The sequence below is a fragment of the Dipodomys merriami genome, unplaced genomic scaffold (genome assembly GCF_024711535.1).
Source record: "Dipodomys merriami isolate MVZ:Mamm:240054 unplaced genomic scaffold, mDipMer1.0.p SCAF_30, whole genome shotgun sequence".
In the NCBI taxonomy this organism is placed as follows: Eukaryota; Metazoa; Chordata; class Mammalia; order Rodentia; family Heteromyidae; genus Dipodomys; species Dipodomys merriami.
In genome coordinates this window covers 8,111,304-8,128,721 of record NW_027204493.1, presented here as the reverse complement: position 1 = coordinate 8,128,721, position 17,418 = coordinate 8,111,304, and the positions used below count along the sequence as shown (strand labels likewise).

Below are 17,418 nucleotides of genomic sequence, written 5' to 3'. Positions count from 1 at the left end.
ACAGTATTCTCATAATAAAAAAATAAAAATAAAAAATAGCTAAATTTGTTGTCTATGACTTAACTCAGAAAAGTTAGATGTAATCATGAAATTATGGTACAATTTTTATAAAAAGTTTTAAATCCTAGTCAGAACATTTATAATATTTATGGATGAAAGACTGTGTGATATGCAATTTATTTTCATATAATTTAGAGATAGAATAAGAGAGAGAGATAGCCAATATGGCAGATTGTTGCATCTAGAAACTGCATTTCAATGTTTATTATGCTATTCTAACATTTTTACAAGTTATTTTGTCTAATAAAGGATTGGTGAGAGGTAAGGATTGGTGCTCACCTTGAAATTAACTAGTATGTATGAAATAATGAATATACAATTTTACAAAAATAGAATTTAAATTTATTTTATATACTGCTTTAGATATATACAGCATCCTCTCAGAATTGCTCATACACCTTGGCCTCAGAACCAATAGATTCACATTTTGACCGCAGTCAGGCCCATCTTATCCTGTAAAGCATGTGAACATCTCTCTGAGACCTTATTGTACCATTTGTCATTAGAAAGGAAATGGAAGCTGGGAGATGGTGTGCATACCTGTAATCCTAGCCATTTGGCAGAATGAAATTGGAAGGCTCAGTTTCAGGTCAGCCTGCGCAGAAAAGCTTATGAAGCTGAAAAGTTTGTAAGGTCCTTTCTCAAATGAGAGCTGGACACAGTGGTGCATGTCTGTTACCTTAGCTACAACAGGAACCCTAATATAGGCAGATCATGCTCTTGGCAGGAAGTGAGACCCGATCTCAAAATACAACAAGCAAAAAACCATGGTTGGAAACATGGCTGATTGATAAGAGCATATCCTTAGAAAGCTTGATCCCCTGAAATCAAACCCTGCTACTGACAGATAGGCAGATGGATGGATGGACAGACAGACAAATAGAAAGATAGATGAATGAGATGGAATAAATAACGTGTTTTCCTCCAGAGCCTGTTTATCTTGTATCATTAAGAAGATTTTATCAATTATTCACCTTGTGGGGATGGTGGGGATGGTGAGTGAATGGGACACAGGCCCTCAGCTAACAGAAGAATTCCAGAACCAAATCTGGGTAAAACCAGACAGATTTCTTGGAAGCAGTTTAGAAAATAGTCCCAATAATCCATGACTCTCCAGAAATGTTTGCTCACATTAGCATGCCAAGGTATGGTCCTTTGAAGTCCTTTGGGGACAGTAGATGTTCCTTTTTTGTCTCTTAATTGCATAACAAATGTTTGCGAGTATAAGGTGAGTGGGAAAGAAAGCCCTTCCTTGAGTAGCCTTGTGTCTTTAAATCATGAGGCTGAGGTTAATATGGAGAAAAGGCCAAGAAAAAAAGAAAATTTCCTCCTTTTTGGTGATGGTGATAATCTCTCTTTTGCAACTGCATGCTTGATTTTTCTCTGAACACAGGATAACTAATTATCCAATGCTAGTTCCTTAGAAAATATCAAGGAAAGAAAACTCACCTTTGAAAGAGAATAAAAACAAATATAATGTCCAAAAAAAAATGTACTCTTTACTTGACTTATGTAACTGTAACCTGCAACTTATGTAACTGTATGGGGAAAAATTTGGCCAATTTACATGTATGAGTCGGGTCATACTTGATGATACAAACACCGTGGAGGAAAGGCACTGTGGGAAAAGCTGCTCATGGTGGCTGGGAAGCAGAAAGCCAGGCATTGTGGTGGAAGAATGCGGGGACAAGATAGATTAGTCAGTGTCACACTCAAACAAGGCGACCCCCTTAATAGCCCATTAAGTGCAATCGCTCATTAATGAATCAACCCAGTGATGAATTTAGAATTCCTTTGATCCACTCACCTTTCAGTAGTGTCATAAGGTGTAGACTAAACCACCAACATATGATCCATTGGGGCCATCTATATCTAAACCCTAACAAAGAAGACAAATTTATTAACCTAATTTTATTTCATGACACATGTCTACCATGCCCACTTTGACAATATTATAAATCACATTAAGGTGGTCACTACATTTTAGTTTATTTCCTTAGTTTGTTATGGCTTCTGAACAATATGATATTGAAGTCTATCAAAAACAATGCCCATTTTTCTGAGTGCCAGTGGCTCATCATAACTGTAATCCGAGCTACTCAGGAGGCTGAACTCTCAGGAGCACAGCTCAAAGCCAGCCCAAGCAAGAAAGTCTATGAAACTTTTGTCTTCAATTAACCACCAAAAAGTCTGAAGTAGAGTTTTGCCTCAAGTGGTAGAGCACTAGCCTTGAGCACAAAAGCTCAGGGAAAATGCCCAGGCCCTAAGTTCAAACCCAGCACAAAGTAATAATAATAATAATAATAATAATACCCATTTTAATAGATTTTGTTTTTCTGTAGTAAGCTCATATCTTAATTTATGAAATTTCATGTGTTCTGTATTTTGAACTAGTAACCCAACAAATGTTGTTGGTAATGATTTCCAGAGATGAAGTTGTCTGGGTACTACTGATACCTTTCAGTCAAGACATAGGGGAAAATATGAATGTATAGAGCTGATAATACTAAGTTTGATACATGAAAAGAGTTCTGAGACAATCAGAAAAATATATTCATGCTTGAAACTCCATGACAACTCTAAGTACAGAAAGAAATGGAAGCATTTGAGTATTTTATTTTCTACCTCTCTCACACATCTCAGACTATCTACACTCCGTTATTTTTTTCTCCTCAGAAATATCTTAGTGAGTGACCAGCAGTTCTTTCAACCACCCCTTTCTCTCCACATATCACTTCTATTAAAACAACAACAACAACAAAAACTCATTCCATCCCATATCCTCCAAATCCTAAGTTGTCTTTTTCTGTTTTCTGCACTTTGTGATCTACCACAGTGCAAGTCTCATTAGCAGTTTAATAAAGTATTTCTGAGTTGCTTTCTCATTGGGAAGGTTCTGTTCTTTTCCCCTCTAGAAATCACTTCCAAGACAAACAACAACATGTAATAATTAGATTTGATTGACTCCAATTGAATTGAAGGGTCATGACATAGTGCCTCCAGCATATTTCTTTCACTTAAGTCTTGACATAGAAAAAGTCACCTTGTTTCTCTCTCTGTCACCTTGTTTCTCTCTCTGTCACCTTGTTTCTCTGTCTCCGTCTCTTCCACCATCATATGCAGCACTAGTCCTATTCCTTCGATCTTGTTTATCTGAGAGCCTTGTAATTTGCTGAGGTTAGATTTGGGTAGGGACTCTTAGCTCTCCTAGCTTCATCCCCATCCATGTTAGTTGCCAATGGAACCCCCTCCCTAAGCAAACAATAAAAGGATAATCAGATTTCATCTTTTTTTCTTTTGCCTTGATGGAAACCACTAAATGTTCTTCTGTATCAGTGAACTGTGTCACACTTTTCTCCCATTTCTTCTCATACCACTTAGAAGCAATCTTTCTTTTTGATAGAAGATGACAGAAAAGATGTAGCCACCAGTGTTGAGAGACTTATCGGAGGCTGTGCTGTGGAAATAATGTGCATTTGTTTGTTCTCTCAAATGCAAATTGAAAAAAAAGATATTTAGATATTTTGATAGAATTTATTGGCTATGTGACCAAAGCGATTTGGATCGAGTAGATGAGGTTGTGTTTTATTCCAGTTAGTATCTTTATATATCCGATGTGCAAATGATGAGCCTGCTCTCCCAGGTTAGAACAAAGTTTACATTTCCTTAGTTTCCTCTAATACTCTTACTCTATATTCTCATCCACTGGAACAAGCTTAACTCTCAAGAAACAGAGAACTACTCATCAGTGACTACTTCCAACCCACAGAATGTCTCTGTTGTTTCAAAATATTCACCAAGTTACTGTCTGGAAATATGTAGGAGCTACCAAGAAGTCTCTGCAGTGCTTTCATTCAACATCCCCTGCCCTGAGTCAAGCCAGGAGGAGGGGACAGACGGCCTTTTGAAGGCAAAGAATGGGCCTAGGATCTATACCTTATGACAGACTGGAGATGAGAAAAAACTTGCTTTGTCTTCTTGCTCTCATCCTTCATCTTTTAGGCAGAAAACATGAAAGTCAAATGAACACTTGAGGACACATATCACTAGGCAGAATGAAGATGATGTTGAAGGACAGCCTGGATTTCCATATGGTAGGGAGAAATGTTCTGGTTGTTTTTGCTGTATTTTTTGTATCAGTTCATCTCTCCTCCCCTGCCCCTCTCCCTTGAGTCAGTGCCAAGTGTCTTCATTGTAATCATTTCTCAGATTGTACCTATTCATCCCCTGGATTAGCATTGACAGAGACTCTTGGTAGAGTCCAGGCAGCTACAAATTTCACACTCCTAGAGGACTCTCATTTATATCACAAGCAAAGGACAGAAGCAAGAGTGTCTGTGCTTTCAGCAAGAAGACTTTCCTAAAAGAAGAGGCATGGGCTGGGAAGGTGGCTCAGTGGTAGAGTGCTTGCCTTGCATGCATGAGGCCCTGGGTTCGATTCCTCAGCACCACATAAGCAGAAAAAAAGCTGGAAGTGGCGTTGTGGCTCAAGTGGTAGAGCGCTAGCCTTGAACTGAAGAGCTGAGGGACAGCGCCCAGGCCCAGAGTTCAGGCCCCACGAACGGACCTAAAAAAAAAAAAACAAAATAAGAATCACATGTCTGTTTTCACAGAGTGTAAGTTGTAAATCTGGATGACTGTTCATCATGATACATCTGAACTTTTAAAAACTGCAAATGCATATCCCACAAAATGAAGAAAATGAGAGAAGGAATATATTTGGGAGGGATGGGGGAAGATGATGAAAAGGATGATACTGATCAAGATCCATTGGATTCATAAACTACTTTGTGGAATGGCAACTCCTTTCTTTGTATAACTACTTAAAGGTCATTTAAAAAATGTGTACATGGGTGACTACATATGTGGAAAGCTTTCAGGTAATTGAACCCATGAACATCTCCCAAATGTTAGAAACCACCTGTTCCTGGTATGCTCTTATTGACATTAGAAATGGTATCAAGTAGCTTTAAAATTAAATTTCTTCAATAACATCTTCACCACTCTTCCTCCTTCTGTCTCTTGAAATATCCCTACCCCCACCCCAGTGTGGAAGTTGATGTTGTCCAGACTCAACAAAACCAGAATTATTAAATCTGTTTAGTTTGCAGGCAATCAAAACGAGTGAGTATATGAATAGTTTTCTCTGTTGAAGTAAATGATTGCCTCAAGCCAGAAAATCAGAGGTTAATTTTGTCCTCTGCCCACATTTCAAAAACAAAGTCAATGTTCATGCAGTCACCACACTTCTCTAAAAACCAAAGTGGTTTCTGAGAAATCTCTCACTACTTTGATGAGTGAACGATTAGAACACTCATGATTAGAGAAATCAGATTAATTGGCTCAGAGTGTGGCAGGAGAGTATACTTCTTAATGAAGATAGCTGGGCAGAGTGGGCACATACGAATATGCACCCAGAATGGTTCAGGGAAACAGGGCCGTGTCCCTCAAGCTTTGCATAGAAAACTGTATCATTTTCTATAGTTTGACAGTCTTATGAGTAACATTCCTTGCGATAACTTTGGATAAGAACAAAGGTTATGTGAGAGAGAAGCAATGTTCTTGAACCTAAAACCCATTATATTGTCAATAAATAGAAATACCAAACCCAGTCTCTAACCATCTTATATATGGGATTTATAATTCTGTGCAGATGTTTATTTGAGAAAGCTAAAAACCAGAAAAAAAACTTCATAAGCATGAAACTTTTGCCTTAGACAAAATTTAGACCATTTCATTCAGTAAAATGCCTCTTTCTTGTAACCAAAAGGTCCCAGCATACTACGCAAGAAGGAATTGATTTCATGATTATTGATTGCATCACATTCTGCCTCAAACTATCGCCAAATGATGGAGGATGTTTAGAAATCAGCCACTTTGCCCCGCTGGTTTGTAGAGAGACTTTGTGAAAGGTAGGAATTCCACATAATATTATTTACTGTTCTCAAAAGGGTGCGCGCACCCCTGAGTCCAGAAAATCTATTCCCAGTTTGTTCAATCCCAAGGAAAAAAATGGTTCTAATGACTATTCTGTTCCTTTTATTAGTTACTGAAAATTGTGAGTAGAGTATTTCTAAAGAAGCATACACTGGATCTATAGCCATAAATAACTTGATTTGCTTGTCATCAGATGATTAGTAAGAATGCTTGCTATGTCTTCTTGTCTATTTTTGCTTCCTCCCAATGTCTATGCAGAGACTTGCCTCCTACAAATAAATGTGTTGAATATTTCCTTCATTTTTAAGAAATAGGCTAACGCCTAACACTTGACTCAGTGGAATCTATAAGCAGATTCATTAGACATAAACTGATGTCAGAAAGTCATGAAATCACCATCCTCTTCTACCCAGACACCAACTTCTGTGGAAAAAGTTTCAAAGTTGAATTCCCTGAAAGGCTTTTAACCAGTCTTCCTGGTCAAGTTAATGGGATCACATGCTATGACTTTCACATAGACCTGGGGTATTAGAGGTTAACATCAGTGCTACACATCTCTATGGATAAAGGAAGCAACTTCTGACCCTTCATTTCCACGTCTTAATCCCCAAAGCCCAGGAATATGCTAGTTTATGTGTTAAGAGGCAGTCAAAGTAGCAGATGGAATTAGGAGAGATGATAGTTATAGAGAAGTCTTGAAAACTTAAAGAGCTTCAGGTTTGGAGGCAATAACGCTCAAGCCTGGCTTGTAACTTTGGGATCCTTTGAAAAGAAGGCAGAAATGGGATAAGAAAGAACTCTGTGAAAGGTAAAAATTTGTCACCAGAAAATTCAGCTCCCAGCATTAGCTATGAAGAGACTATTTTGACTGTGCTGCATACAAAACTGCTTTAAATTTTGATGAGGTACAAATCTACACTTGTGTAATACAAATGATAGCATTTATGGATTTCATTTCCTTTCTGTCACTTATTTCCAAAGAATCCTCTTAAGGGGCTATTCTTTGCCTTGCCTACCTGCTACACAGCCTTGGGTTTCAAAGTGACCAGATGGCAACCTTATGGGAAGTTTTGTGAAAGTGTGACCAAGCTGTCTTCCAGAGTGGTTGTACCATTCTGCCTATATGCCATGAATGTTAAGGTGCTCTGCTTTCTTGACAGCATTTCATATGGTCAATGTTTTGGAATTTGGTCATTTGAATTGATGTTAGGGGTATCTTGTTCTAAATTTAATTTGTAATTTTCTAATGATATATGAAAAAAGTTGGGGAACTTTTTATATTCCTATTTGCCACTGGAATTTTTGATGGGGTGTTGCACAGGTCTTTTGTCTATTTTATAATCACATTGTTTTCTTGATGAATTTTAAGAGTTTCTTGTATGTTCTTGGATAACAGTCCCTTATTGGATGTCTTTTGCAGGCTTATCTTCCCAGTTTGGGGCTCATCTTTTCTTTGCAGAGACAAAGACAAATTTCATCTTAATAAAGTATGACTTGTCCATCTTTCAGGAATTCCTGAAAAGTTAACTCTAAAAGTATTAACCTTTACTTCATTAAAAGTTAATTCTAAAAGGTGTTAACTCTAAAAGGTGTGTGGCCTGTGGTCACATAAATTTTATTTGTGTATCTTCTAGAAGTTTTACATTCACCTCTATTATCCACTTTGAGTTAATATTTGTGAAAGGTAAAAATCTGTGTCTAGTTTTATATTTATTTTTGCATGCAAATATAGTTACCATCACTCTTTTATACTGGGTAGGTATTGTATGATTTATTTAAGTATTGTAAAAGGCAAGTGGTTACATTTAATGTTGATCTCTAGGAAGACCTCCAAATTTGTGTTCTTGAAATCCCTAAAGAAATGGACTATTTTAAAAAGATATTTAATTGGTTATTAAGTGAGTTTGATTAGGGGTCAAGGTAAAGAAAATTCAAATGTGTTACAATTTGAATTCCATTTTCCCTAACATGAAGATACTTGCTCATCTCATATTTATCACAAACAATAATATTTTACTGATGCATACCTCCACTCTATGCCAGCATTCAGACAAATATTCTTAACCTCTTAGACTCTTCTTTATTTTTTCTAGTGTTAGGGATCTCTAGTCCTCTTGTAGTTCTTTAAGACCTTTTAAGAGTGGTAAGTTAGAGGCTTAGATAAGAGGTTCAATATTCTAAGTAAGATGCTTCTACTTGTCTCAGTGCAACCAGGGTGACTCAAGACTACAATAGATAGGTTTCTACAAAAATAATTCAAGATCTCCCGAGTTCTCCACTGCATTTAAAACTATAGTGCCTGATAGCAATAAAATACGACATTGTTCTTGCTTTGTTATAATCTTGAAATAAGGCACTCCTGGATGACTCAGTAATTTCGAGAATATTTGGGTAAATTTCAAAAGGCCTTCTACACTGCTTCTCAACATGTTCATAGCTCTTAATTGCGAGACAATTGTGAGCATGGAATGAAAACTTTGACAATTTGGTTCATGCTGGAAGCTCCATAAACTAAAATCAAGCTCAAATTACTTTTGCTTATTTGCATAAACATCTAAATAGATATATTATATTCACAGACATTTCCTACTTTTTAATAGGAGAATGTATAATTCTGACTTTAAAACACATAGCAATAAAAGTACTGCATGCGGCCTAGCTGGTTTCAGAGTAGCTTCTATGCATTCAATTTCATTAATTCAAAGGATCAATGAATAAAGAAATGTTTGGCTCCCTTTCCTTCTACAGAAAGGACACATTTTAAGTTATATGTTGATTAGTTTACCCAGTCATCCCTCAAATACTTGTTGAACATTTATTATTCACAGGAAATAAGCTAAACGGCAAGACGACACAAGTGGATGTGAAATAGCTCCTTCCAGAACTTACACTCGACAGTTAAGGTGATCTTTATTATGATGTCAGAGAGAGTCAGCGTCTGTGCTCTCAACATATAAAACATATGCATCAAACTGACAAACATGTTCAGTTTATATATAACTGGAGAATGGTTTTATGACTTACTGCTTCCTTTGGGTTCAGAAATATACTTCAAGCCATGTATTGTTGGCTCATGACAACAATCTTAGCTGCTCAGGAGGCTAGCCCCAAAGGACCATGGTTCAAATCTACCCTAACCATTCAAGGTAACTAGAAAATTAACAAGAAAATTATAGGCTGGCGGAGTGGTTCTGATGCTAGAGTATCAGCTATGAATGAAAAAGTTGAGTAAGATGCTGAGTCCCAGATCCAGTACTGGCAAATACTACTACTACTACTACTAATAATAATAATAGTAATAATAGAATAACCTTCAAAGTAAAATAGAGACTACAGGGTCTCTATATACCTGACTGGCTAGCTACATACTTGGAACTTTTTGAGATTAGTGTTTATTCAAAGACATGGTCCCTAGATCAAAAATGATTTAGTGATCGTTGGAATATCCCTGAGTATAGAAAAAAAAACAGGCTGTGATGAAAGAAGGAAGACGCCCTTAGTGTGAATTGGATGAATGAGTTCACCTGACTTGATTTGCTTTTAAAGTCTTATTATCACTAATTGGATAAAGGCCTTTCTCCTAATTAACACAAATCTGACTTTTCCCTCATCTAGACCTTGGTTAAAAATATAAGTGATTCAATATCTTCAGTAAATAGTTATTAATTGTTATTTAGGATGATTATTATTACTTATTGATTATTTACAGACTATATGGCTGTGCCAAAATATAAGAGGAGGAGATACTCTCTGTAAACCTAAATGTAATCCAGTGAAGTAAAAGAGAGAGAAAAAAATAAAACAAATTCTTTAGGAATATTATATTGTTTTTGCTATCAGGAGAAAACAAATTAGAAAGAAAATTAGGAATGTAATATCTAAAAGCTTCCTGTATGTTTTCAAGCACACACACACACACACACACACACACACACACACACACACACACACACACGTAATGTTACATCCAAAAGAAGATAGACATGAAAAATCCAGGAGTAGTGCAGACAATTAGAATAGTCAAAGAAAGATTCTGACAATTGTTTAAAAATAGGACCAAATAACAGGAAATTGAAGAAGCCTCAGTCAAAGGAAGAACTATGCGCACACTCAACACTCCTGTGCAGCTGCTCTGATTTCTTTTCAAAACTTTTTAAGAGAGTCCTACAATAATGTCATGAATTTAAGAGCTTAACTTCTTTTTTCTCATTAAAAGGGTTTATCTTCTTCCTTCTCTCAAAAGTCTCTAAAATACTAATGGTTCCTTGGGTAAATGAATGTAATAAATGAAAAATGGATTCTGGCACGTAAAAATTATCAAACAGAATGAATATCACATAGGTTTTATTGCTACACACATCCAAAATGATATTGTAGTTTCACATGCCAGTAACGACACTGAAATTCCTGCATTATAACATCTCTTGGGCAATTGTTCTTAAAAATAGCCTGATTGTTCTGAAACAGATACATATTCCTTTCGCTTTCTGGCTTCTTTTCCTACAAAGAACAATGGCTTTCATTAACATTTCCTGCTTTCAAATTCTGGCTCTATCATTTACTAAATATGTAAGTCACTTGATTTCTTGATTCTTGTCTTATCTACCTGTCAAATAAGTATTATAGCACTGCTTTGCTCTATTGTGAATCTTAAGATGTATCTAACACAAGCACACACCTGTACTAAAAAGTAGTATTATTCATTTCCACTGTATTTTACTTATTGGTCTTATCAACATTTTAACATTGTCCCTCTGGAAATATTTGTAAATAATTAAATATTGAAATAACTTACAATAATCCAAGATTATGTACTCCAAACTATGCTTTTATAATGGCCTATGTTCTTCAGTGGTGCCGTAGTAAGCATGCTAGTTACTTTAATAATCATATCTCACTTCCTCTTATATATGGTAATAAGGCCAGAGAGGTCACGTGCCCTTTTCAAGTAGCACAGAGAATGAGAGGGAGGTTTAGGGCCAAGTCTCTTGGTTGAAGAAGAAAAGAAACATTGGTTTCTTTCTATAATCTCTAATATTTTCCTACAGATTTGTCTAAATGATTTTTTTAAATTGAGTCTTAGAATTTGTCCCATTTTCATAATGGAAACTTTATATCAGTGAATTGCAGTTCCTCATTTCTCCTCTCCTATTCCCCTGGCAACTGCCCTTCTTACTCACCACTTCAAATACTTCGTGTAAGTAGAATCATGTAGTTCTCTTCTTCTGTGACTGGTTTATCTTCCTTAACATAATGTCCTACAAGGTTCATCTATCTTATTCCACTTAGAAGAATTTGCTTCTTTTTAAAGAGGAATACTATTTCATTTTAGATATAATACATAAATATATAACATATAAATTATATAACATATACTTGTATATTTATATGCATAAATATATAACTTATTTATATACTTAATATAAATATGCTGTGTTTATATTTATATATTTAAATAAATATTTAATATATACAATGTAAATATATAATATAGTAAATATGTAATAAACATATTATATATTAACACATATTCTAATATATAAATATATGTGTACTATGTGAATATATAAATGCTATTTATATAAATATAGTATATTTATGTTTATAAATAATATACACTTTTGCATATATATACATACACATAGAGACACAAAATTTTTAACCCATTCATCCATTGATGGACATTCCGATTTTTCCCAATAATATTAATAAAGATGAATGTACAGATACTTCATCTAGATTATTTTCAGTTGCTTTGGATAATATTCAACATGGATATGCTGAATCATATGTTAGTTCTGCCTTCAGCTTTTAATTTTAAGAATGGACCTATTGAATTTTATAATAGCGGTACCAATTAACATTTCTACCAACAGAGTACCACATTTTCACAACTTGTTATCTATAGTTTCCCCTTTCTAATTTCCTTTTCTTTCCTTTGTGTGTAGGGGAGGAGTGTGGGGGTACCAAGAATAGAACAGGACTTATACAGTATTTGCTAGCCAGACACTGCCATTTGAACCATGCTTCCAGCCTCTTTTTACCAGGGTTACTTGCAAGATAGGTTCTCACTTTATTCCCAGGCCAGACTGGGCTGTGATCCTCCTACTTGTGCTTCCCGATGTCACTGGGGATGACAGGTGAGACCCACTGTATCCAGCATTGAGCTTTCCCCATAGCTTGGATAACCACAACAACCAATCACATTCAGATATGTGAGAGTGACTATCAGAGGTTAACCAAGAATAGATCTAACTGTAATGGCTGTGCCAGATGTGGTGATATTTTCCAGTGCATATTAACACAAATTCTATTATGTATAGCCATGCCTATTGATCTGGAAAGAAAACATTCTTTTCCAGAAAATAAGATTAGAAGTAAAATTTGTTCATATTTAGTGGTGGACACAAAAACGTGAGTTCACGGGTTTCTTGATATGTTGACATAAACTGAAATGAACTGCTAGTGCTCCATAGTCCTAAAAGACAATGATGAGTGTAAATCCACTGTTGAAAGGAACTTTTAACAGATCTGTGCTCTGAACATTTACCTTGAAAAGACAAAGAAATAGTCTATGGTACAAGTAGAAACTGATTCATGAACATTACAAAGAACTTATCTGGTTGGTTAGAAGCCTTGAGTGAAGAAAATTAAATAAGGGACAGAAGCAGGGGTACTCACTAGACACTGTGTTAAAAATGAACTATAAAACTGTGGGTGTGGACATGAGGGGAAAACTGGGAAAGAGTGAAGGAAAAGGAGATAATGTTCCAAAAGAAATCCACTTATTACCTGATTTATGTAACTGTAACCTCTCTGTGCATCCCCTTTAAAATAACAATAAGAAAAATTTTAATGAAATAAATAAATGTATATATATAAAAGAAATAAAATAAATGAGGGACAGGAAAATCAGAGGGGAAAGGCATTTGGGTGGAATTGTGGGAAGGAATACGACATACAATAGACATTTTATCAGATGTTAGTGTTCACAAAACACCCATCAAAGAGGGCCAAGTAGTTTCATCAACAGGATGACCTGGCCAGTAGATGGCAGCAGCTCAAGGTTCTTGCCAGCTCAAGGTTTGTGAAAAGGAACCAATAGACCTTGAAGACTGTAAGGCCATGTAAGAGCCAAAGAGCATGGGTTCCCTCTTAGGGAGGCCAATTAACTGCTACCAGTATTGAATATCCAATATACTAACAATATTCCATAACACGGAGAATACAATATCATTCTTCAAAAAACAAAAATAACAAAAACATCCCCAAACAACCATGTGTTGGCAAGCTAATTATATCGAAGCTCTCTGTATTTTAAAATATATTTTTTTATTGTCTTTGAATAGTTGTACAAAAAATTACCATTCAACAAATCTATTTATCAGTACAATGCATCTTACTTGATATCTTCATCACTTCCCCCATCCCTCCAATTCCTCCCCTCCCCTCAGTTTTCTTAGATTCATAGGAGATGCATTGAACGTTATGATTGCATTTCCCTTTCCCCTCTTCATTCCTCTCACCTATCTCTAAGGCCCTAACTGCTCCACACTTATCTTTCAAGTGCCACTTTCCTGGTATTCATTCTGTTGGACTGTGAGTTAATTTTTTTAAAACTGGAACAATATGTTAATTTTTCTGTGTTAAACGTACTCACCACATTCTTTTCCAGTGCATAAAATGTTGGTGTATATTTGCACCTAATTCTACCAAAGAACATTCTAATATATGTTGAGACATTTTATTTTAATGCAATCTGATGGAAAGCCAGAAAAAGATTTGCTTCAGCACATGTTTGTTTAGAAAAACAAAATCAAGTTTCGAGGTAGGAAAAGCAGTAGATGCAACAATAGAACAGGCAATTTATATAATCTATGTTCTTTTCACCCCTTTGCACTCTCTTACTAATTAGAACATTTCTTTTCAAATCATAAGACATCTTTTCTTTCATAGATGCTGTCCTAGAAGCCACAATTTCAAACTGTATTTGCCTGAACAATGTGACACATTATTACTGCCCTAAGCCTCTCAATTCTAAAAACTACTATCAGGTACAGAACCCAGAAGAAATATACTGTTATATTTCTGTCCTGTTCATATCCACAAGCCTCAGGCATTTATTTCTCTTTAGAAATAGAAATAGCTGTGACAGGACACAATGAATTTCAAGTTAATGTAGTCAACTCCTATCTTCATAAATCTCTTTTTATATTTAAGAGTGACCTATCCTGTTAATATAAGGGATTTGAAATGTGCTCTAGTTCTGTTAGAAGTAGAATTCCTAAGAAGGTAGGTTGGGTGTCATTGATTTATTATTTATTTATTGAATGTCTAGTCTCTGTGGGGCCTTTTAGAGGGTGCTAGACTAAAGAGATCCTTCTGGATTTTGTAAGATCACACTGTAGTGAAGACCTCAGAGAACCTCAAAGACATTACAATATAAAATACATAGGTGTTATGTCAGAGATAAGGATGAGATGGTTCAGAAGTACATAAAAAAGATACTTGATTTCATTTCTTGGAGTTCATTTTTGATAAGCATCATTTTATATGGTCATATGCACATAGCTATTGAGCGATTGTGATCCTCTGCTAAGAATATCCTCCTGAGCAACTAGGATTATAGCTAGGTATGAGTTACCTGTACCCCGCTTACAGGAAATATTTTTGTATTATTTAAAATTTGAGATACTCATAACAAAATTTTAAATATTCTGAGAATTTTTTCTCTTTGAATATTCTTCCATTTACTTTTACAAAATGCCAAATAGATCTAATGGTGGTAAGAGGCATAAAATTCAGACCAGAATTAGACCGTCATACACTCTGGTCCTTTAAAAAGCATCAGCTAAATTTTTACCACTGTGAACAAGTTATAAACTCTTCTGGAGCTTACATTTTGATGCCAAAATCAATAATTGCACCTCCATGGCAATGGTAACAAGGAGTAATGAATACACTAAATTCTGTACAAAAGCTTCCATGAGTCATACTAAAATGCTGCTTGAATTAGGTAAATAATTGTACTTTATAAAGAAAAGGGTAGGATAGAAAGACCTAGTATAATTACGATAGAAATGGAAGTTTATTAACATGATAATATTCTCCTGGAAGGCTATTATTGTATAGCTTAATCAGATGAACACGTCCAGGAAAATCAACCTAATTAAGAATCACATAACTGAAATGTGAGGAAAGACGTGGCTCCGTTGACTCTTGCTTTTGTTCCTCGCTTATTCCAGGCCTTCCAGCCCATCTTTTCACCTCACAGCAGTGAGGAAGAACTCAGTTTACTTCAATCACTGACAGATTTGAGAATTAAGCCATACACTTTTGCACTTCTGCAAACTATTCATTGTAGTTTTACCTTTAATTTTAGGCACCTTGGGGTCTCAACTCTCTATTTAAGAAAAAAAACAACAAATACCTAGCCACAAAATGATCTAATATCATATGTTTATAGCTATCTCTAATTTAAGGACATTTTAAGTGGTCAGCAGGTAAAATAGAAAGTACATATTTTAAGCACTTAGAAAAATTCTACCTGATAGTTCATAGACACACCAAACACAGTCATTTTAGAATGTATCCACCTCTGCTCCCTGGGCCTGCACATAGATGAATAAGCTTAATATCGGTTAGATACACTCCCTTGCACTTCCACATTTACTATTTAGACATTTTTGGACAAGTAGCATTAACAGACTGTATGCTAGGCTGTTCAGCTACAACTAATGCTTGGTAAGAAATGTATGCATTATCCTGCCCATGTAATTGTAACCCCTCTGTACAGTATGTTCACAAATAAAATAAAATAAAATTAAAAAAACTAACACATAGACCATACATAATCCACCCATGCCATTGGCACATCTATGTACGTTCATATTTTTGCCTTGCTTTATTCTTCAAAGAACTAGCAACTATCAGGAGGAATAGAAGCTTCAAAAGGAGAGGACAGAGAGTGAACACAGAGGAACCCACTGGAGAAAGTTGTTAGGTGCAGTGGTATGAATGTTTATGTTCACCTCTTACATACTGAAATCCTAAGCCTCAGATAATGGTCTTAAGCTGTGAGGACTTTTGGGGAGGTGAACGGGTGGGAGAGTATCAGTCCTCAAATGGTCTAAAAGAGACAGTCCAGGTCAGAGCTGGAGGTGACAAGGTAAGCAAATAATGTTAACAATTTTGAGGAAATGCTATTGTTGCTTCTGAAGCTCTGACTGATGACGGGGACTCACAGGGTTGGTTGCTGCAGTAGCAGAGGCAAAGCCTAAAGCATAGAGATAAATATTGAGATAAGGCTGAAGTAGAGGGACAGCTTGGCACCAATCCAGTTAGAGAATTTTCTGAAGTGAAGAAACATGCCTGACTCTGAACAGGCCTAGAGTAATCTTTCAATGTTGTGATTCTGAAGGAAACGATCAAATATCTGTATTCTTATCTGTAGATAAGAATGTATCAGCCCAAGATTTGGTGATTCATAAGAAATACATGCACCAGTATCCAAAACATCAAGAAACAAAGAATTCCTTTAAACTAAATTGTCCCATAGATGCATTAGGTCACAAAGTTACAATTTGAAGACTTGAGTGTATCTTAAGGAAATGATTTGAATAAGAGTGAGCTGGGAAGGTGGCTCAGTGGTAGAGCACTTGCCTTGCATGCTCGAGGCCCTGGGTTCGATTCCTCAGCACCACATAAGCAGAAAAAGCCAGAAGTGGCGCTGTGGCTCAAGTTGTAGAGCACTAGCTTTGAGCTGAAGAGCTCAGGGACAGTGCTCAGGCTCAGAGTTCAGGCCCCATGATCAACAACAACAACAAAAAAGTAATAGAAGTGACAAATGTGAAAAATAAATGCATATAAGATAGGATTGCTGATGTGAAAGGGCCTCCTATGAATCCAGAAGTAAGGTACAAGCCCCAGAAGTGCATAGCCAAGGCTTCAAGGTTTAGAGACACTGAACAAGTCAGAAGCAAAGAAATGTATTAGTGAAAGATAACATCAAGTCACTTATACAAATACTTGTCTCTTAACAAGGGCTCAGGAGTAAGGGACAAGGATGAAGGTGAAGGTTTTATGCTGGTTCAAGTCATGATGGAACATAAATAATAGGGTGGGGTTTGGAATTGAGTATGATAAGCAAACTGGTGTTCTCCAAGGATGGTAGATAGACAGAATCAGCAGCAAGCACTGACAATTCCAATGGGATGATTCCAAAGCTAAATTGGAACAAAGCAGAAACGGACATAGTTCTCATTAGACTGAGGGAGATTGTGTGGTTTTTCAAAGAGGAAAGATCTTTCTGTAGGTCTGAATCTTCTAGAGTAAAAAATGTCACAGGTATGACCATGTTAGTAGAAAATGTTTCTAAACATGAGCTAGAAGTGAGGTGTACTTTAAAAAGTTGATTTACTG

General features: G+C 36.0%; 1 long non-coding RNA gene across 2 annotated transcripts in view; it reads left to right on the top strand.

Moving 5' to 3' along the window:
* The window catches only part of LOC138840663 (uncharacterized), a 63,939-nt gene that overhangs the window by 35,324 nt on the left and 11,197 nt on the right, over positions 1-17,418 (top strand). Inside the window, exon 3 of one of the 2 annotated variants that reach the window (XR_011376191.1) lies at positions 5,831-5,972. This is a non-coding gene — a long non-coding RNA (uncharacterized lncRNA). Of the gene's footprint in view, positions 1-5,830; positions 5,973-8,986; positions 9,144-17,418 lie in introns of those variants that run through there. The other variant, XR_011376192.1, reaches the window with a different exon arrangement.